Below are 22,318 nucleotides of genomic sequence, written 5' to 3' on the forward strand. Positions count from 1 at the left end.
CCACGCCTCGCCTGGAATCAGCCCTCAGTCTCTGTGCTGATAGAGACTTGGGAAGGTCCCTTTGAAATGCTGCAAGAAACACTGGGACAATTCTGCTTGGGCTGGGTTTGAGGTGTGGGTAACACCAAAGACCTATTATCAGGAAGGCTTTCATCCCTAGACAGCAAAGTTAGGCCCTCTGTGTGTATGTGTTGGCGGCAGGGGGGGGAAGTGGCCAGATCAGAAAGATTGTTTTCTGTGCATCTTCCATCCTATAAATTCCATTTCTTAAGAGACTTTAAAACCACCAGTTTGTATCTGTATTCTCCATTTGTTTCTTTTGTTATTGGCCACTGTTTCCCTTCCCAAAAATTGTGTGGGTCGAACATGTTGACATGAGAAATTCCATTTCTCTCAGGAGTCATCCCCCCTTCCCTCCTCCATCCAAACAACTGTGCTAGTGATGTCACTGCCAAGATTTCATCAGAACCAGCCAATCCCCTCACTCCTCCAGGGTCCTCAGCCCCTGCCCACACCCGTCTCCCTGAGGCCATATTCCACACTGAGGGTCAAGCAGGTATGGGGCTATTTCCTTACCGAGATCTAGAGATCTAACTCACTGGTGGCAAAAGCAAGTCCCTTTGAAACTGTCAGGTCAGTACGAATCACTCCAAGATATGCCTCAGTGGTATGTGGCTTGTTGTGAGCTAAAGGCCACTTTAGCTTCAGGCTCAAGAGGACTTTCTGCCCCTCCCTTAGCTTCCTAGAAGAAATTGAAATAGAGGCCTTGTCCAATATGAAGATATTATCAGCAATAACCTCTTCGGACCTATCTCTCTATAGGGCGGGACCTACACTTCTAAGTACTAAACAGCTCTCTGCTTAGCATCCTGCAATGACCCTCTGGAGCGCTCCAGGCACCTTACCTCATCCCTAGCTCAGCATGTCTTATGTACCCATGTTCCCTTTCTGTTTTTGAACCTCTCATGCATGTGGGGTCTCTAATTCATGTATGGGGGTTCCCATACACATACATGTAATTAAATTTGCCTTTTTCTCTTGCTAATCTGTCTCATGACTATTTGATCATTAGACCAGCCAACAGAACCTGAGTTTCTTCCTTCCCCACGATGAGAAGCAGAAAAAAATGCAAGTTGACATTAGCAAGGGATGATGCAATAGTTAAGCCGTGTAGATCGGTTTGAGGTAATTCCTGAGTATAGACATGGGCAAGGTTCAGTGAGGTTTCTTCGAGCATCAGAACTCTACAAGCAGCATGACATCCTGGTGTCAAGAATTCCAGGAATAGATGGAGCCTGCAACCCGGGCATATGCCCTTGACCAGGTGGGACCCTTCAGTCCGTAGGCCGATGCTCTATCCATTGAGCCAAACCAGCTAGGGCTTATGGTGATTTTGATTTGAATTTCTCTGATGGTTGGAGATGTTGAAGATCTTCTCATGTACCTGTTGGCCATCTGTATGTCTTCTTTGGGAAAATGTCTATTCAGATGCTCTACCCATTTTTAAATCAGTTGTTGTTTATTTTTGCTATGGAGTTATACGAATTCTCTATGTATTTTGGATATTAGCCTCTTATCAGATACTAGAGGCCCGGTGCACGAAATTCGTGCACAGGGGGCAGCGGGGAGTGTGTCCCTCAGCCTGGCCTGCACCCTCTCCAATCTGGGACCCCTCATGGGATAACCAGCAGTTGGACATCCCTCTCACAATTCAGAACTGCTGGCTCCTAACCGCTCACCTGCCTGCCTGATTGCCCCTAACTGCTTCTGCCTAGCAGCCTGATTGTCCCTAACTGCTCCCCTGCTGGCTTGATTGCCCCTAACTACCTCTGCCTCGGCCCACAACTGGTACCCAGGATTCCCTCCTCCAGCTGACCACAGGCACCCAGGATCCGGGCTTCCCTCCCTCTGGTCAGCCATAGGCGCCCAGGCTGGCTGCAGCCTTAGGGGATGGTGGACAGGGGGCTTCGTCTGTGCTGCAGCTGCAAGTGCTGGCGCCCAGGACTGCAGGGTGGGCGGCTTCTTTGTCTCCCAGGCCACAGCCAGCCACAGGTGCTGGTGCCCGGGACTGCAGGGTGGGCGGATTCTCCATCTACCATGCTGTAGCCAGCTGCAGGTGCTGGCACCTGGACCGCAGGGTGGGCGGCTTCTCTGTCTCCTAGGCCACAGCCAGCCACAGGTACTGGTGCCCAGGACCGCAGGGTGGGCGGCTTCTCCATCTCCCGGGCTGCAGCCAGCCTCAGGTACTGGGGCCCGGTTTCTCCATCTCCCCCAGGACGTGGGGCGGGTGGACATGGGGTGGGCGGCTTCTCCAGCTGGCTGTAGCCTGGGATCATAGGGCAAGCGGCTTCTTCGTCTCCCAGATCGCATCCACCCTCAGGTACTGGCACCCGGTTTCTTGTCTCCCCCAGGACATGGGGAGGGCGGCTTCTCCAGCTGGCTGTGGCTTGGGATCACGGGGCAGGTGGCTTCTTCATCTCCCAGGTCGCAGCCAGCCTCAGGCGCTGAGGCCCGGTTTCTCATTCTCCCCCAGGAGGTGGGGCAGGCGGACCTGAGGTTTCTGCTGCTGGCTGCAGCCTGGGATCACAGGGCAGGCGGCTTCTTCATCTCCCGGGCTGCAGCCAGCCTCAGGCACTGGCACCTGGTTTCTTGTCTCCCCCAGGACGTGGGGTGAACCGCTTCTCCAGCTGGCTGAGGCCTGAGATCACGGGGCAGGCAGCTTCTTGGTCTCCGTGGCTGCAGCCAGCCTCAGGTGCTGGGGCCCGGTTTCTCCATCTCCCCAGGACATGGGGCGGGCGGACCTGAGGCTTCTGAGGCTGGCTGAGGCCTGGGATCATGGGACGGGCAGCTTCTCCGTCTCCCGGCCGCACCCAGCCTCAGGCGCTGGCGCCTGACTTCTCCGACTCCCAGAGACCGGAGAGGATGGGGGGCGGGGCTGCCGCCATGTTTTCAGTTTAATTGCATACTCACTCAGATTGGATGGTGGGCGTGGCTGGGGTGTGGCTGGTGGGCGTGGCTTGTGAGTGTAGCGGAGTGATGATTTGCATATTACTCTATTATTAGATAGATATGCTCTGCAGATGTTTTCCCCATTCAGTAGGTTGCCTTTCATTTTGTCGATGGTTTTCTTTGCTGTGCAGAAACTTCTTAGTTTGATGTAGTCCTACTTGTTTGCTTTGCTTTTGCTGTCAGATTAAAAAAAAATTGTCAAGAAAAAAAAAATAGAATTCCAGGAATGGGCAGGTGTGGTTTTAGGAGCTACAGATGCAGAAGCGGAGGTGACATTGTGTTAAGGTATTTGATAAGAATCAAAATCAGCGGTTGTCTCCCAACCCTTCATCTGAAGGACTCAGAATTTCCTGTGATACCAGGCTGCCTACTGACTCCAAGGTCAAGTCTACCCTCTCTAATCCCTGCTGGTATCAACCCAGCAGCTGGAAAGGAGCTGCTGAAAGCCAGAGGCATGAAACTTGTTCCCACTCATCTCCACCTCCCGCCAGTAAAGTCCCAGCAAGTTCAAGGGGCTGCAAGCCTCTCAGGACCGCCTCCCTCCCTCCCTCCCTCCAGCCTTGCACACGCCTTGCTTGCTTGCTTCTGTGTCTGCGCTGTGTCTTCCGCAGGGAGAGTCCCATTCCCTCCGCCTGCCCAGAACGTGCCTGCTCATCCATCTGTGCCCTGCTGACGCGTCTCTGAGGGTTACCCGCTGCGGAGATGCCAGACAGTGACTCAGAGAAAGGAAAAGGCTCGGCCCCAGAGCCTGCCACTGAGAATGTGGCCCGACAGCTAGCTGTCCCTCAGACAGGGGTGCGGTTCTGCTCTGAAGGGCAGGGTCCCCCTTTAAGAGGCAGCCCCCGAAAAACAGCAGGCTGCTTGCTGCAGGGAAATCCCTGTGAGAGAAAAATCGAAAGAAAAAACAAATACTAAATATCCCACCTGCCCTTGGGCACAGGGGGCGCTGGGTGTCAGGACCACAGCTGCCCACCTGAGGGCAGAGCTCCCTCCCAAATGCCTTGACAATTCCCGGGGAAGGGCCCCCAGCCCCCTCCCCTGGTTAGGCAAGTAGTTGGCAGAGGGGGAGGGGGGCGCTGGGGCACAACTTTCTCGGGAGTCCTCACTCCACTCACAGCGAAGCCCCAGAGAGAAGGATGGCTGGGCCTGGGCCTGTAGCAGGGCCACTCGGTGCCTTCTCCGGGGGCCGAGCCCAGGGCTGCCTCCTCCGCTGGCCCGCACCTTTCCCAGCGGGTTCCTGGCCCTGCGGAAGGTGGCAGCCCCCGGAGCCGCCTGGGAGAGTGTGTCCTGCTTTCTTCCCCCCTAGCCCAGTGGTCGGCAAACTCATTGGTCAACAGAGCCAAATACCAACCGTACAGCGACTGACATTTCTTTTGAGAGCCAAATTTTTTAAACTTAAACTTCTTCTAACGCCACTTCTTCACAATAGACTCACCCAGGCCGTGGTATTTTGTGGAAGAGCCACACTCAAGGGGCCAAAGAGCCGCATGTGGCTCGCGAGCCGCAGTTTGCCGATCATGGCCCTAGGGCTCAGAGCACTTTGTTCCTGTCATCAGAGCCTTTGAAGCAAGGAGGATGCGGCTCCAGCCCAGGGCAGGTGCCCAGAGCAGGGGTCACGCACAGGGCCTACACATGGTTTTTAGAACTATTTTTCTTAACGTAGCTGCATCTGCTCAATGGGGATTGGGAGAACGAATTCTGGTAGGAGACCGACACCAGCCACTTGGAATGAATTTTGGAGCAAGGCTTTATACATATAAATAACTTGTTGAATGAATGAATGAATGAATGAGTGTCAGGTCACACAAACGGAATAAGGAAGACGGGGCAGTGGTGTAAAGCCTTAAATAGTCCACAAAAGTGTGCTGTGCTCCCACCCACCACTCTTGCACTTCCCCATGTGCCGGGCACCGTGCTCACCCTGTACATCCCTTATTTCATCCAGTCCTCCCAGCGGTCTGATGTCCTGAGGGGCGAAATCCTCATTTTACAGATGAAACACCTGAGGTTAAGCACCGTGGTCAAAGGTTAGGGTAGTCGAGGTTGGAACGTGACACCCCGTCTTCCTAGCGAGTGCACTGGCATCGTGCCCACGAGATCTCCATTCACACCCGCAGGTGCTTCGGCTCAGCCTCTGAGTCAGCGGCCGCACGGGGCGGGCGCCGGCCAGGGGAGCAGGGGCTGGCTGGGGAACCATTCGTGGGCGGCCGCAGCTGGGGCTGCTGTCTTTCCTCGCCAGCATCCCACAGTCTGAATTCCTATGAGGCAGGCAGGGCAGCCAAACGACAAACATTTTTTAAAAAATTCCTCCCAACTTAAAGGACACGTGGGAGCCAACCAGCACGCAGGAATGAAAAACGTCCTTTCTGCTTTCTGTTAGGGACGTGGGTGGCAAACAAGCCAAAAGGAACAAAAATAGAAGCCTGGCAGGCTGGCCCTTCCTCTTCGGGAAAAACCAGTATTTATTTGATTAATTCTGTTCCTAAACAGCAGCCCGCGTTGCTGACCCGGGGGGCGCTCCCTCCCCGGCGGGGGGGAGGGGGGGGGTGAACCTGTGCACATGCTTGCACGCCCCGAGTACATGTACACGTCTGTGGGGATGGATAAACACACAGACCCGCCACCCACAGAGAATATTTACTCAGGCCATACACCAATCACACTGCTCTTCTCTCCCCAAATCCTGCAAGCCTTAAAAATAAGCCACTCTGTGTAAACATACTCAGTTTCTTGATTTACATTGGTGCCTGTAAAGGCAGATTTGCACATTTTTGAAGCTCTCTCATCTAACCTCACCACGCACCATGAAAGCCAGAGCCTGAATCAGAGCGTTTCCTCGTCACTGCATTTCTCAAGATCTCCTCCCCGCAGCCCCACAGTCCCCCGTCTGTGCTTTGTAACATCCTGACTTACTCTGCAGACCTGTCTGGAGTCCTCCCCCAATGCCAGCCTTCTCACTGGGGCTCTGTTAGCTCCTGCCCGTGGCAGTGCATGGGTGCCACTGATTTCTGCTCAAAGGGATGTGCCTGTATCACAGCGGGGCGCAGACCCAGCCCCAGGGCTGGCGGCTGCTCCTCCCTCCTCCTTCCTCGCTCTGCCGGCCCTTCTCCCCTGCCCCCCTCCTTCCCACACCCTGCACTTGTCAGCACAGCTGGACTGGTGTCTGGCAGATGCTCCTCATGCCCTGTTCGGGGGGGGGGGGGGGTGAGCGTGGGTGACTGAGCGCACCCATTCCCTTAGCAAGATGTAACAGATTTGAACATGGCCGGGGCCCCCCGACGGGTTGCCCAGCTCTTTGAAGACTAGATGTGGGAGGACAGGGTACGGAATTCTGCCGTTTGCCCCGGTCACTTGGCCTCTCACGGGGCACTGGCCGGTGACGCGGAGTTCCACTCTGGTTAGGCTGCGGGCACAGGCTTTTATTTATTCTGAAGGAAGCTTAATGGATCCAACGCTTAATGACACTCAAGAAATCCCGAAGAAGCCTGATTCGTCATTTGGGTAAGCCGTGACCGTTCAGGGCACGGGTCCCTGGAGGAAGCATTTACCTCCCTCGGGAGGACAAAGAATTCCATAGAAACCGGTCAGCCCGGCCGAACTCACCGCAGGACAGGGCTGGCCGTCACGCAATAAGACCTCTATTGTGTATCTGACGAAAATACACGGAGGTTTTTCTTCCTCGGTGAGCCTGTAATTTAGGAAGTTGGTAGTTTCTTGGCAGTCTCGTGCCTTTGATAGGAACAAAGGATGATGTCGATGGAGTATGCAGACGTGAAGTAAACTGCACTTGCATTTTAATCAAGTAAGTTCAGTTGCTAGGAGTTTGACTGCCACCAATTGAAACCTGTTCCCAGGCTTCCATGGAGAGAAACTGAGCCTCCCCAGAGCTTTAGGGGCGATGACCGTTTTGTGTCCCACTCTTCACGGACGTCACCTCCCTGCGCGTCATTATCCTTCTCCTAACTTGCAGAGGCGAGTGACTTACCCAAGCTTACGCGGTTACTACTTGGCAGAGAGAGAATGTGAACCAAGATCTGTCATTCAGATCTTGCCAACGGGCCTTGGGATCTGTACTTCCTCTGCATCAGGGACCCCGAAATTGCAGCCCACGGACCCACGTTCAGTCCACGCATGTTCTGTATGGCTCATAAGTTACGAATGATCTTTACATTTTTAAATCGTTGAAAAAAAATCAAAGGAAGAGTCATATATCATTACACACGAATGCTATATGACATTCACATTTCAAGTTTTTTAAAATGAAGTCATACACTGGGTCACAGACACACCCATTTGTTGGTCTTGTGTACGGCTGCTTTCTCAGTTCAACGGCGGAATCGTGGAGTTGACTGAGACCAGGAGTGGCCCACAAGCCCAAGCATTTAGCATCTGAATCTTTACAGAAAAAGTGTGTTGAGCCTGCTCTGCAGCCTGCAGACACCATGAGGGGTATGACTCTGTGGGCTTAGAGCCCCCGTGGTTATAAATGGGTTCCCAGGCTGCCTTTCCAAAATCGACCTGACCATGACTAGTCCAGCATTTCTCCTATCTTTGGAGGGCGGTGATGCTGCATCAGTAAGAAAACACGTGTAAAACAGGAACGGAGGAAACTGCCTGCATCCCTTCAGACTACACTTCAGTGGCTTTCAGAATGCAGAGGAGCAAGCCCATAAAAACAATGTGGATTTTACATAAAGGGAATGTGTCATAGGACTAACGCAGTGTTCACCTGCTGGGGCTCCTTCCTCGCTCTTTACTGGTATTTTGTTTTGAAGCAATATTGGACTTTTTAGCGGTAGAGGTCGTTATGTGCAGTGTTGCAACAATGTGTTTTGCTCTCAACAGTAGAGGGAATTTGTCCAGCCCTATGGACAGTGGCTGGACAAATTTGCTTTTCGTTTATATACTTCTTGTTGCCCGTTTCCAACTGCACATCCTAAAGACCTGACTCACATATAAAAAAAAAAAAAACATTAAAAAAACACCAATTGTGCTTATTGATGAAGAGTTCTGGAGATGGATGGTGGTGAATAGTTGCACAACCATGTGCGTTTGCTTAATGCCCCTGCACTGTACACTGAAAGACGGGATGGTAAATTTTATGTTGTATGTGTTTTATCACAATTTAAAGTCAAATTTAAGGAAATGACAACAACAATAAAGGCCCCATAAATATCAATTTTGGAAAAAACAATTTCAAAAGCTTCAAGGCAGAAGATTTTTACATATAATTCCATTAACAAAATAAAAAATGGAAACTCTCAGAGAAGGGATTTTGAGAGATATGATGCTTTATCAGGAATAAATGAGCATCAATGTGTGTGCCTGTACATGTGTGTGTGTGTGTGTGTGTGTGTGTGTGTGCTTATGTATGTGCTTTCCAGAAGACAGTCATGTCCAACTAATTACTTCCCTCTGTTAATACTGTCACTATTGGAAATAAAACGTTTACAAGAATTCCTCCATTTAGAATAATCTCTTTTAATGCAGAATATCAAGCACCCTTGCACCAGCAACAGACACCAAAATAAAAAGTAACTATGCCTGAGAACCTCTTAGAACTAACATCTTACACCAGCGACAGCGAAGACAAAGCCCACATCCAGTGCGCGCCTATTAAGTTTCCTCTGTAGCATACGTTCAAAGGCTGTTGTCAACACCAGGGTAAGAGTGAGTTCTGAAAAAAGAGGAAACCACAATAGAAACCTTATATTATAAATGGAATTTAGAGATGAGAGGGCCTGCCAGTCTTAATGAAAACCCTTCCTCTTCAATCATTAGCTCGTAAAACTGAAACCAGCATGTGCTGGATGTGGGCAAACATCTTATTTGACTCCTGTCTGCTGGCCAATGTTTTTCAAAGGTGAAGAAGGGCAGTCCCGCGAGTGGATGCTGGGAGAACGCCGGCACCGTGTGCCAGTTCCCCAAGCAGGGGTGGGGTGTGGCGGGGTTTCTGAAGGCTCCACTGTTTGGGGTGAGCAATACAATAACAGCAGCTGCTTACGGTCCAGGCCGGGCAGCGACAGGGTCAACAATCTCAGTGCCAACTGGCGATGACACTGGTGGTGTCACGTGACAGCAGTGACAAAGGACCGGGCGTGCTCTGTGTCTCCTGGTGCCTGCAGCAGCACCATCACTGCAGCCCAGCAACGGTGAGGGCCACAGAGCAGCATAGTGTGGGGCCCACATCGACTCCACCACATGGCCCCTGTCTTGTCTGCTTCATTCAAACCCTGTACACCCTCCCAACACACACACATGCTTCACGGATGTTCTGGGCTCTCAAGATGAGGAAAAACTCTAACAGAGAACACTTGAAGCTCAGACACTGTGGATGTGCTGCCAGGTTGCTATGGGCCAGACCCTCTGCTGCCTACCTCAGGCTCCATGTAAGGCAGGAGTGCAAAAACGATGGCCCTTTGGCAAAATGTGCTCCTAGAAAGCGTTTGTTAGGCCGTAGATTTAAAAATAAAATAAAATAGCCCTGGCCGGGTGGCTTAGTTGGAGCATCGTCCTGTACACCAAAAGGTGGTGGGTTCGATACCTGGTCAGGGTACATAGCTAGGTTTCGGGTTTGATCCCCAGTTGGGGCACATAGGAGAGGCAACCAATTTCTCTCTCTCTCTCTCTCTCTCTCTCTCTGCTTCTCTCCCTTCCTCTCTCTCTAAAACAAATAAAAATTAAAATAAAATAAAAATCAACTGCTCTCATCAGTTGCCATCATTTATAATTCTGGAGAGTTCACCTAGAATGTTAGAGCTCCAGTTTCCTTTGCTTTGGAAACCCGGGTCTCAACTCCCCCACTGAAGCCATGAGCTGTGGTTGCAATGGTGGCTGCCCCACAGCTTCCTCTTTCCCACCACCTCCTTGCTAACTTGTACTTGCTAGATTGCCGGCCTCGGCGGCTTTGAGTTTGGGTCTTCTGATCTCTAGATATTCAACTTCCCGAGGCAAGGGTCATCCTTTTAGTTGCGCAGCACTTAGCATGAGCTCCTACTCACTGCCAACTCATTTGAGTTCCTCAACAATGCACGTTGCATGGGCTCGGATAGCGGATGGACTTGACATGGCCTCACACCCAGAGGCTGTTGAGGGAGGGGCGGGACCTTGGGGATCACCTGGCTGTTGGAGATCATCAGGACCCATCTGAATGATCCACCTCGGATGGACTTTCCCAGCAAAGGCCAGTCACACTGGGCTTGGCAGTCAGACTGCATGTGTTGCTCCTGCCTCCGCAGAGCCAGCGGTGTGACCTTGCACAAGTCCTCCTGTCCGATGCCCCTCCTCGCTAAAGTATTCACCTCACAGAATTGTGTGCGCATTACATGAGGTAATACTTAAACAAATTTCCCACAGCATCTACAGTCCACGGTCCAGAGACGGTTCACAGCTTTATTAAAAGAAAATGTCCCTATTATGTCCTCAGAAGCTGGACATATGACATTTAAAAAGTACATAGTTATTACACACCATGTAAAGTTCTTCTGTGCTGAAACACTTTAATAAGACATACATTTCTACCATAAACCTCTGTTCTAAATAAGTACACTATAGAAATACAGGGAGAGAGAGGACAGTGACAGCTAAGTCACTCTGGATCCACAACGTGCCAGAACTGAACAGAAATCTACTTACGTTAGGGGCAGAAACCATTTCTTTAGCGTAATCCTGCCTGGAAGCCACTGAGGAGAGAAATGGGACAGCTTTGGTTGAAGAGGAGGTGAGGTCCCCAGACTGGGCTCAGGCCTCACCCAGAACAGTCACAGCAGCTGTTGCTAGGGACCGACCACAAGTATTGGCAATGGCCTGTCATTTTACTAGTACTAGCAGGAAAATTAAGACTGTTGCTATCGCTGTATTGATAGGAAGGCTCATGCCAAGACCAAGATGGGCCAGTGACTATATCCCCAGCACCGAGCCAAGTGCCTGGAGCCCTGGGCCCCAGTAGCACTCAGGTAGGTGTGATTGGGGATCTAACTCAGGTGAGGCCTCAGCTTGAAGAGGTGAGGTGTGTGTGTGTGTGTGTGTGTGTGTGTGTGTGTGTGTGTGTGTCTGTGTGGCGGGGTGGGGAGGGTGTAAGGGTGGGGCAGGCAGTTGGAGGATGGTGATAATCTGCCAGCAGGGGGTGACAAAGACCATTATGGTTTAGACAAGGTACTAAGTGTAGGGTTGATTCTGAGGGTAGGCTGAGCTGGGGGAAGTAAGCCTGGGCGTAAGCAAACAAAAGTAGTTGGGCTAGATGCTATCAAAAATCCAAGATGGAAGGGGTAATCTTTGAGCCAGGCATCTTGTTGAACTCCAGTTCTTAGAAATTTGGGAGTAGTTGATATGAGTTTCAAAGTGTGATGCCTGAATCACTTGCATCAGAAATACCTGGGAGCTTATTAAAAATGCAAATTCAATCCTGGCCAGTGTTTCTCAGTGGTTTCTCAGAACCTGGCAGGTTCGACCCCCAGCCATGGTCGGGGCATGTTTGGGAGGCAACCAATTGATGTGTCTCTCTCACATTGATGTTTCTCTCTCTCTTCTCTCCCTTTCCCTCCTTCCCTTCTACTCTCTCTGAAAAGCAATGGAAAAACATCCTCAGGTAAGGATTAACAACAACAACAACAACAAATGCAGATTCATGAGCCCCATTCTAGATCTGCTGACTCAGAATTTCCAGTAAGAGAACCCACGCATTCACATCCTTCACAAGCTCCCCAGATATTCTGTGCAGGAAGAAGTCTGAGAAGCACCACACTCGGTCTCGCTGGGGTCCCCCTGCTGTCACACTTGAGCTTTGGTTGGAGATTCTGATTGAATAGGTCTGAACACATCTGGCAGGCAGGCAGTATCTGGGAGGAGGCCTGAGAACTGAGATAATTCCTGAGATCTCCCCCGGTGATGTACAGTGGATGACTTACAACCATTCATAACTGACTGCGGAGCTGAGGAAGAGCCATCTGTCCCTGTGGCATGAATTCCTTTGGTTGATAACCTACTGAAAATGAAGATATTCTAATTGGACCTTAGCGTTACTTGCTACTTCCCTTTTCAGTGTGTCTCATTAACCACCCAGGCAGCAGGAAGACAAAAGTTTTCCACAAAGACCTGTCAAAACATTCTTGTGAATACTGAGGTTTGTAAAATAACTTGGATGCATTCACCAGGCATACTTTAAAAATAAAGTTCATCGAGGTATATTTTCTCATCAAATGTACAGTTTGATGAGTTTTGACAGGTACATGTTTCCATGAAACCACTACAATTAGGATAGGAAACATTTCTATCATCTCTGAAAATTCCCTCACGCCCCTTTGCAGCCAGTCTCCCACCCCCACCCTGGGCCCCAGGCAACCACTGATATGCTTCCTGACACTGTGAATTCACTTAGACTGTTCTAGAACTTGATATGAATGGGATCAAACAGTGTGTACTTTTTGTGTCTGGTTTCTTTGGCTCTGCACTATGTTTTTAAAATTTATTCCTAACATGAATTATTCGTGAACTAGAGGCCCGATGCACAAAATTCGTGCAAGAGTGGGCCTTCCTTCCCCCAGCTGCTGGCACCCGGGACCTGGGCTTCCCTCGCAGCCCCGGCTTTGTCTGGAAGGTCGTCCAGAAGGATGTCCGGTCTAATTAGCATACTACACTTTTATTATTATATATTATATTGCTCAGGGTACGAGTTTAGAAGAAGGAACAGGTTTCCGGGGTGAGTGAGGGCGGGTCCCTGTGAATTGAAAGGGAAGTGAGAAGGTGGAGAAGATTGGCTAGGTTGCCTCTTCGGGAGCTTGGCTGGGAAGGGGAAGAAGTGATCACTCTGAGGGCTGGGAGTTTTCCCCGAGGCAGGTGATTTCTGGAGCAATGAGCACTTTGGGGAGGGCTGACCTGAGCTGTAGGATGTGGGAAGTGACAGAAGAAAGGGAAGTGCAGGGATGAAAGACAAACTGTATTAGACAGACAGGCTTGAGCAGTGAAGGAATGATGGGCCAAGTGCTTAAGGTCGCCAGGGCGAAGAATCCTGGGTGCCTAGCAACGGGCAAATCTACAAGCCCTTGCACTAGCACTCCCTTCAGCATTAACCCCTGGAGATGACATCTAGGCTTCAGCTGTGTTTCAGATCCAGGCCCAGAGAAGCAGCAAAATCAAACAGAGGGACACCATGGCTGATGTCAGGACCAGCTGTAGTGACTAATGACCCCCTGACCTAGCACCAACCAGTCAAGAGGAGACCATGACCCTGAAAGAACACACCTGGAAAGCTGATGAAGATTCTATTGGGATCCTCCCCTGAGACCTCCAGATAAACACCGCTAGGATGGAGGACCCAGCTCCCAGCTCCATCTCTGGAGCACACCCTAACCTTTCCTTCCTCTTTCATGATGCCCGCCCCCCCCTCTCTCCTTTTGCTATAACTTGTTTCCTGAGCCCATTTCCCCCGCTATGGCTCTCTTCTTCTGCTCCTGTGACTTCCTAAATAAACTTACTCTTATAATTCGAGTCTTTGCTCTGAATTCTTTCTTAGCCAGAGCTCCAGAACTGAGGTTGCTGAACTGATGAACCGAGGTCTAAGACCTGTGCCATTTTTTTCTGCTAACAAAACATCACCAGTCAGGTTTTTGTTTGTCTATGTTATACTTTAAAAATATGTCCAAAATTATCTGATATTCCTCTCTTCAAGAGAGAGAGCTTCATTCTCTGCCCCTTAAGTGTGGGCTGGACTTAGTGACTCACATCTAAGGAATAGAAAATGGAGGAGGTGATGGTTATCACTTCTGACATCATTCCTTGAAGATGCTGTTGCTTGTATCTTAGTTGCCTTCTTTGGGATCAGGGAACTCTGAGAGCAGAGCAGTCAGCAGAGACCTAACATGGTGCAGAATGAGGTCCTCTCTGGAGAGGGGATGATTAAGCTGAGATTTTCAGGACTTAGGAGGACATGGAGTTGGAGGGACTGGCACATACTATGGCCTGGAGGTGAGAGGACATGGCCCATTAAGGAACTCCATGAAGTCCCTTTGGAGTAATCTACATTTCACTTTCTTCACCCAGTATGAATTTATTTTTTATTTAGTGGTGCAGTTGCACTCAGATTCACAATGTAATAGGAATCTGTTGGCACTATCCTCCTGGAACTAATATTAATTAATACAAAGTTCTAGTACAAGGTCTGCCTGAACTCGCTTTGTTGATGGCTTGTATATCTGATCTTTATGTCTGAAATTATTCCATGGGAAGAGGTATTCTTAGGTGACCACACAAGTCTCTAGGTTAGGGACTGCCTCTAACCTCAACCCCATGCTCTGATTGTGGTGGGACAGGTGGGTGGTGGGAGAAGATTTACTGCTGTATTTTAATAAGGAAAACCTTTTCACTTTTCACAGTCCCCAAGTTAATACTCATTTGACATCTTTTGGAGCCAAAGAATCTACTCTTATCTGGCCAGGAAATTTGAACTAATCAAGACCACACGTGGCAGCCAAGATCTGGCAGGCTTATTTATATATGGGCATCAAGCCACACTGACTATTCATATTTTCATGTAAATGCTTGTGAAGATGAATTCATTCCTGCTGCGATCGACATTCTGCAGCAATTCCAACACGGCAGGCACAGCGAAGTGTGACTACGATCCGGAGCCCCAGAGGCCGCAGCAAGCCTGAGGTATTGAGCTCCCCCCTACAATGGGCATTCTGACATGGGACCTAGGGAGGGACACTGCACATGAGTCTGTCCTTCATCTGTAAGCTGGGAGAGAAGTGGCCTAGCAAAGAGAAGTTGATGGTCCCAGAAGCTTAAAGAACTTAATGGCAATGCTTCATTGAGACATCATGGGGACAACTTTGAACACATCTGGCAGGCAGGCATGGTGGGAGAAGGTGCTAACCGTGCATGCTAGGCTGTAACACAGGCAGATAGAGCCTCTATTCAGTGGTGTCTGAGGGATGGTCCCATGTTCACTCTCTACCCAACCCAACAGCCACTAGACACAGGAGGTGGCTTTTGGGTATTTGAAATGTGGCTACTGAGATCAAGAAACTAATTTTTACTTAATTCTAATTAATTTAAATTTAAGTAGTCAGGACGGGCTAGTGGCTCCTGTCCTGGACAGCAGCTCTAGGTGATGGGTTGGAGGATATGATTCTTTAACTGAGCTTCTTAAAGAATGGAGATGTAACTGATTTGACTGCCACTCTGGCACTCAGCACAATAGCTGACATACAGTGGGTTTTCAATAAATGCTTAACAGACCTTCAGCAGCCAGAAGAGCACTGACTTATAACCCAGAAGGTAGATTGTGAAGGCTGTGTAGTTCATATTTCCCAAAGGGTATTTCAAACCTTAGACCCACACAATGCTCTGGAGAGAAAGGATTCCCTGAGCAAACACAGCTACAAGTTCCAGCCTTGCTTGGAGGGTTAGGGTGCCCACCAGGGCATTAAAGAAACCGGAATACCTTTATTAACTCACTATTTCCCATAGTTATTTGCCATGGAAACTCTTTTCCATATAATCCTTTTGACATCCCTTAGAACTAATAGATTCTGGGGAAATTACTTTGGGAGATGCTGCAGTAAAGATGGGGATGGGGGAAACATACAATGAATTTCTTGAAAGTAGGGACCTGATTTTCAGCCCATGGTCAGTGTGTAACATATGTTACTGAATGATTTAGAAATGACTGCCAGTCAAAGCCAGAGGCAGTCTTTAAACCACCCCCACTCAGCAAAGGTAGAGAGAGAGGCAGTGTACGATCGGTAAGCCTGCCATTCTTAGTGGCATTCCTGCAGAACCAGGACATAAGCTGACACGTAAGAATTAGATGGAGGTGTGCAATAGCAAATTGGAACAGAAATAATAAGAGTCATGAAAATACATTAATCGTTTTATAAGGCTCTGTATATTAAAATGTAAATGAAAATTCACCCTAGCTGGTTTGGCTCAGTGGATAGAGCATTGGCCTGTAAACTGAAGGGTCCCAGGTTTGATTCAGGTCCAGGGCACGTACCTTGGTTGCAGGCTCGACCCCCAGCCCTGGGAGGAAACCAATCGAGGAATATGATTGAGACCAGGGCAGAGACATATTCCTGAGTCACTTCTGGTCCTCGTTTTTGCTAATATCTTAGTAATAATGGGTTGGAATGAAATGAACTGTAGACCCACACTATATTTTCAGCTAAAACAGACTATTCCATGGTATGAATTAATTTCTTTTCAACAAATCCCCTTTGTTCTCTTTTAAAACTTGAAGTTAGAAAAAAACAAAAATCTCTTCAGATCCAGTTAAGTAGAGAAATCTGGATGGGAAAAACGCCAACCAAAACCCTCGCTCAAGATCACTGTACCTTGGCAGTGAGGTGCCTGAGCAAAGCTGGTCCCCACAGGGTTGGACACGTCACGCACAGGTGACCTGCAGGCTTCATCATATGCTTTAGAATCACGAAGATCTGCCTGCTTAAAATAGGGGCCCCAAAACTCCATTTTCTAGGAGGGAGCACCCCAGATCCAGAGAATTGTTTAGTCCGAGGTGATCACACACGTCCACCTCCCGCAGTCACAGAGGGGTCTGTGAGACCACTGGCTGCACCTCTGAGCATCTCTGCCACCGTGGCTCTGTGAGGGAGCAGGGGCAGGCCAGAGACAGGAGAGGACCTCAGACCCCTGGTCCTGGGCACACAGGTCGCTCGGCTTGCACATCTTCGGTCTTTGTTGTTAAGGCCTTTGAAAGCACACAGTTTGATTTTTCTGATGATTACAAAAGTGGTAATGTTTGCAATAGAAAAGCTGAAAAGCCCCAATAGGTTTATGTAAAAAAGAAGTGTACCCATCATTCCATCAAAAGAAAACCACTTCAGCCGAAACTGGTTTGGCTCAATGGATAGAGCGTTGGTCTGCGGACTGAAAGGTCCCAGGTTCAATTCCGGTCAAGGGCATGTACATTGGCTGCAGGCACATCCCTGGTAGGGGGTGTGCAGGAGGCAGCTGGTCGATGATTCTCTCTCATCGATGTTTCTAGCTCTCTATCCCTCTCCCTTCCTCTCTGTAAAAAATCAATAAAATATATTAAAAAAAAAAAAGAAAACCACTTCTGACACTTTTTGCCATATTTCCTTTCTCATCTATGATGATGCTCACAGACAATACTAATAAATAGGTATATGAGGAGAGTGATTTTCCAATACAGTTTTGAATTCTGTGTTTATTACTTAATATTATGTGCTGACAATATCCCCATTATCATCGTCTTCAACTCTGATTAATCATACTTTTGGCCCTGAGGTAAGCCAGAGACCACATCTCACTCTGACCCAATAAAAAAAAAAAAAAAAAACCAACAAAAATAAAAACAAAATCCAAACAACCAAGCACCCACCATCCTACAAACCAGAAGCAAAAGCTGCCTGGACATCAGCAAAGGCTGCATAAACAGGACTGACGAAGGCATGTGGCTGATGTTGCCACATTCCCAATAACCCAACACAATGCAGTGCATTGAAAATAACCCCACATTTCTTTGCTATTTTTCAAATTGACACTTGACAGCATGTCTGCCAAGGCTCCTAAAACAGTTTCTGGCAGGCTTTCCCACCCACCCATCTCTGGGCATTTGGGTTGCCCTGAACAACTACCACCAGCAGATGCCATGCTGGACACACACACACACACACACACACACACACACACACACACGCACACACACACACACACACCATCTAAATGGACAAAGTCCTTTGAATGCAATCTCCTGCTGGCATGGCGAGCTTTAATTCATGAAGGCCTCTCTAAGCAAAGAGATGGCCACCTTGAATGAAAGAGGACAAGGCTGGTGAACCACCATGTCAAAGATCATAATCTCAGTGAGACAAGCTGGGCGGAGACTCTAGATATGCTCTCATAGATGGGGAAACTGAGGCAGCGGGCCATTACATGCCTTGCTCAGGGTCAGACAACTCATGTGGTAACAAAATAGCGAAAAAGTCATTGGAAAGGCCAAAGCTCTTTCTTTTCAACGCCCGAGTCCCCGTCCAACCTATTTGGCTGCAAGTCAAGGAACCCGCCTGACGAGACACAGCCCCGAGGCCTTTGCACAGATGATGTTTCCAAAGAAAAGGCCCTTTCAAAAGCCCCACAATGGCTCTCCATTGCCGGCTATTTGGGGAGCAGCTCTGGCTCATGGGAGAAGCTCTGCTTCTTTTCACAGTCCTGACCCGATCTTGCCATGACAGGCCAACCTTGGCTACTGCACTCACCCAAGCGTCTGCTGGGCCACCTCGAAGGGGGACACAGGGTGAGCATCTGCTTGGACCTCGATGGGCTGTGCCGGGCCTTTATGAGACAAGGCTTTCCAAATCTTTGGAAATAGGCAAGGCTATTCAAACGTTCTTCCATCTGGCCCACCATTTTTATAGCCGTGCTTTTGGTGCTAAACTGACAATCCTTTGGTGCATGAACCTCAATCTGACTACAAACAGGGGAGGCGGGGGGAGGGTTGTGTGACAAATGGCAGTGAGGAGAGTCTGGAGGGATGGAGAGGAATGTGGTTTGGATGTTGAGAAGTAACATCTGTTTGAAGTAAAGGTATCAAATGTGAGAAAAAGATGAAATAATGCATGTAAAGAGCATACTAGAACATCTGGAACTCAAGAAATGAAGCTAGTGTTTATTTCTTGAAAGGCCTGTGTGCCGTGCACATGGTAAGAACAGAACTCGGTGAGGGGGCGTCATGCGATGATGTGGGAGGAGTGAGAATGAGCAGCGCTGGGTGTCTTTTCCCTGGGAAGCCCTCCCAAATGAGGTGACTTTCCTCCCACCCTCCCTCTCAGGCTTCTCTCGTCCTCACCCCAGGCAGCGGCGGAGGGTGTGCGGTTGGGGCCAGAGCAGAGGCAGCGAGGCAAAGCTCCGACTCGAGAGACACAGCACCACAAAGATAAACAGTGTTGCCTAAACTGTGGATCACGTCCACAGGCTGTGATCTCTATAAGATGCCCATGAGCAACAGCAACAGAAAAAATATTTCAGGGGCCAAAAGCTGTTAAATTGGTTGGACTGCAGAGAATGGGACCAGTTTCTCCACTGGATGGCTTCTCGGGGCCTTTCATCTGCGATTGTACCTTGTGAGTCTTTGAGGGTGGAGATGGTGAAGCCTTTCACAAACTCATCTGATGGAGGAAAACAAGCTGTTTCACCGAGCATGACTCAGGACCGGCATTTTGAGGACTACTCTTAGCAAACACTCGTCCTTAGATTTTTTTTTTTTTCTCTTTGCTTTACTTCCCCATCTCACTGACTTAACAACCTCCAACCCTAGAAAAGAGGAAGAGATGTTGTGTGCGCTAAAAATATCGATTCTCAAGTGTGAGCATCTCTGTCGCCGGCAGTCTTGCCCCTCAGGATGTGGTCTGGGAACCAGCAGCGTCGACATCACCTGGGAGCAAATGTACACGCTCAGGTCCCACCCCAGGCCCAGGTGCTCTGGCACAAAGCCTGCATTTTGGTAAGAGGCCCAGGTGGCACATTCAAGTTTGAGATGCAGACTGAGGTGCTTGGTACGAGGCACTGACCTCACCCATTCTGATTTCTGTGTAGCTGTGGTGAGGCCCAGGTGTGCACATTTTAAAATAACCTCCAGGGGACTCTGATGTTGCTGGTGTGCAGACCCCCACGGAGAAGCCCTGACTATAAGGTAACAACACCCTGCGGTGACATCTGGTTTCACAGCAGCACTCTACAAGGTAGATGGCATAGTCACCTTTACTGTAGAAATAAGGAAATGGAGCCCTGGAGAGACAAGGTGAAGGCCCTAGAGCAGTGGTCGGCAAACTCATTAGTCAACAGAGCCAAATATCAACAGTACAACGATTGAAATTTCTTTTGGGAGCCAAATTTTTTAAACTTAAACTTCTTCTAACGCCACTTCTTCAAAATAGACTTGCCCAGGCCGTGGTATTTTGTGGAAGAGCCACACTCAAGGGGCCAAAGAGCCACATGTGGCTCGCGAGCCGCAGTTGGCCGACCACGGTCACCCAGGGGTCAGCAGGTGCAATAGGGTGAACAACCTCTCTCCTCCTCCCTAATCAGCTCCGTATTCAGCAGCTTCTGCAATGCTAACAGCCCGCTCTGAGTCTGCTTTTGTCTTTAGCGAAAGGCCAACAAAATCCTGCTGGCCGCGTGTGCTTGCTAACAATGATTCTGATGAGCTGGATCCTGTCAGCTGACTCCCAGACTGCCCAGGCCCAGCAGCCTGCTTCCTCAGTCAGGGTCTGGCCCGCTTTCTAATCACCAGCAGCGTTTGGACTCCTTGCCTCCAACTGTGAACTTGCTGGAGTTCAACTTGCATTTACATGAGAAATGGACCCTTTGTCACGTCTGTGCCTCTGTCAGTCCTCCAGCCTCCCCGCCCTGTTGGAGACCAAGTGACATGGCCTGTGATTCCCTGGGTTCCCAGGCTGCTGCTGACCAGCGCAGGTCCCCACGGGAGATAGGAGGCAAGCCCTGTGGGCGGGTGGCCGCCCTGGCCGTCCTCAGTGCCTGGCCAGGGTGACCTCTTCCCAGCTTCTGAATTCCAAACTGTACTCCCATTCAGAGGCCTGATGGAGTGACCGATTGGCCCTGTTTGCCAGGGGCTGAGTTTTCCCAGGACATGGGGTCTTTAGTGCTAACTCTTTGGAGGTTTGGTCCCCGTATGCCCGGCACATCAGGGCACAGGCAGCGTGTGAACATTCAGCATCCCCTGAGTGAGCTAGTTGAGGTCGGGAACGGAGAACTGGCTAGAGTTTCAGTCCCGTTTTTCTGTCAGGCTTAAGACTGAGGATGTATCTCTTCACTGCTCTGCACTTTATTTTGCTTTAAATCTCTTGCTAATCCGATAGCATGAAGCATTACTTCCAACAGTGGGTAAGTGAAGGTCTGTGGACACGTTCGAGATGAGGAAGGCACCAAAGAATGAACACCTCGTGTTTAATCCCTGTCAATGGTGGTGGGTCACCCACAAAGTACTCTTCTCAATTCAAAAATACAGTTAGCATTTATTATGTACCAGGCAGCATAGGCAATGCAAGCTATGTCACATACATGGCCAGCCCTCCAAGAGGGAGACACCGATACAATGAACTATGTCTGCTACGAGGCTACCAGGCAGGTCACTGAGATGGCAAAGGCCACGGGATCTGGAGAGGAGAGCATTAGGGTGCCTCTGCTTATTACAGGCCAGCTACGTTACATTCATTATCTCGCTTCACAGCTAACACTTCTTGAGTACCTACCACGAGATTAACCCATTTAATTTTTTATAACAATTCTATGACTATACTCATTCTATGAATGAGGAAAATGAGGCTTTGAAAAGTCAACTATCTTGCTCAAGATTGCAAGTTAGTAAAGGAAGTCTCTAAGGTCTGAACCCAGAGAGTTAGGCTTTGTCCCCGGCACTATATGAGACTGGATCTCTACCCTTGTGGGGGGCTGGGCCCTCAACACAACCAGTGTGTTGGACACGCAACCGGGCGAGTCTGGGAGCAGAGGAGTGTGGGTGCACCCGGTGGAAGCATGGCGGAGAGAAACAGGAGGTGGGGGTCTCTGATTCTAAACTGTAGGATCCCAAGGCATGACAGTGGGGGCCCTGGGAATGCTGATGCCCTAAGGGAAACCGGCAGGACACATGGTGTCCTCTGGCCCCTGGCTGCATTCGAGTCTGAAGAATGTCTGACTAGAATGTGAAGCCAAATGCCTGACTTCTTGGTCATCCTTCAAGGGCTGAAGATGACTGGCAGCCATTATTTTACATTTTTAAGGAGTGCATTTGTAAATCCTCAAAAGTATATCTTTCTTATGCACTTAGAACATCTGAGCAACTTACTTGGCATATATTGCAAATCAAATAAAAATAAAAATGTGTTGATTTGATATGCTGTGACTGACTCTAATACGTGCATTGCCACAGTGGAGTTAGAAGTTAGGAATTCTAGCACCGTCAGCTATTGAAAGCACTCATTTCAGCAATAACAATCCACAAGTACAGTATTCCTAGTGGACACTGGGCTATGCTAAGTATCCAGAGTCTGACATTGCATAGTTACTGTTCGCAAAATAGTCTCAATATCTTTTTCTTTTCTTTTATAGGTGCTGGTTTGTGTAAAATAAATATATCATTTCAGATAATTAAGTATTAAAAACACTTGCTGTTAATTTGCAAAAGCATTAAAATTAGTCTCCCTGTAATAATAATTAACAAAGCGTAAAGGTAGGAAGGGTACTATTTGAAGCACGATTTAAAGAAATATAAGTTTCTGGGGTTGTGGGGGGACAACAACTGATACCCTTCTTG

The 22,318-nt window shown here is 49.1% G+C and overlaps 1 protein-coding gene across 3 annotated transcripts in view; it reads right to left on the reverse strand.

The window, feature by feature from the left end:
• MOB3B (MOB kinase activator 3B) overlaps positions 1–22,318 on the reverse strand; it is a 196,282-nt gene that overhangs the window by 12,127 nt on the left and 161,837 nt on the right. The window lies entirely within an intron of this gene.

The sequence above is a fragment of the Cnephaeus nilssonii genome (assembly GCF_951640355.1).
Source record: "Cnephaeus nilssonii genome assembly, chromosome: 14".
In the NCBI taxonomy this organism is placed as follows: domain Eukaryota; kingdom Metazoa; phylum Chordata; class Mammalia; order Chiroptera; family Vespertilionidae; genus Cnephaeus; species Cnephaeus nilssonii.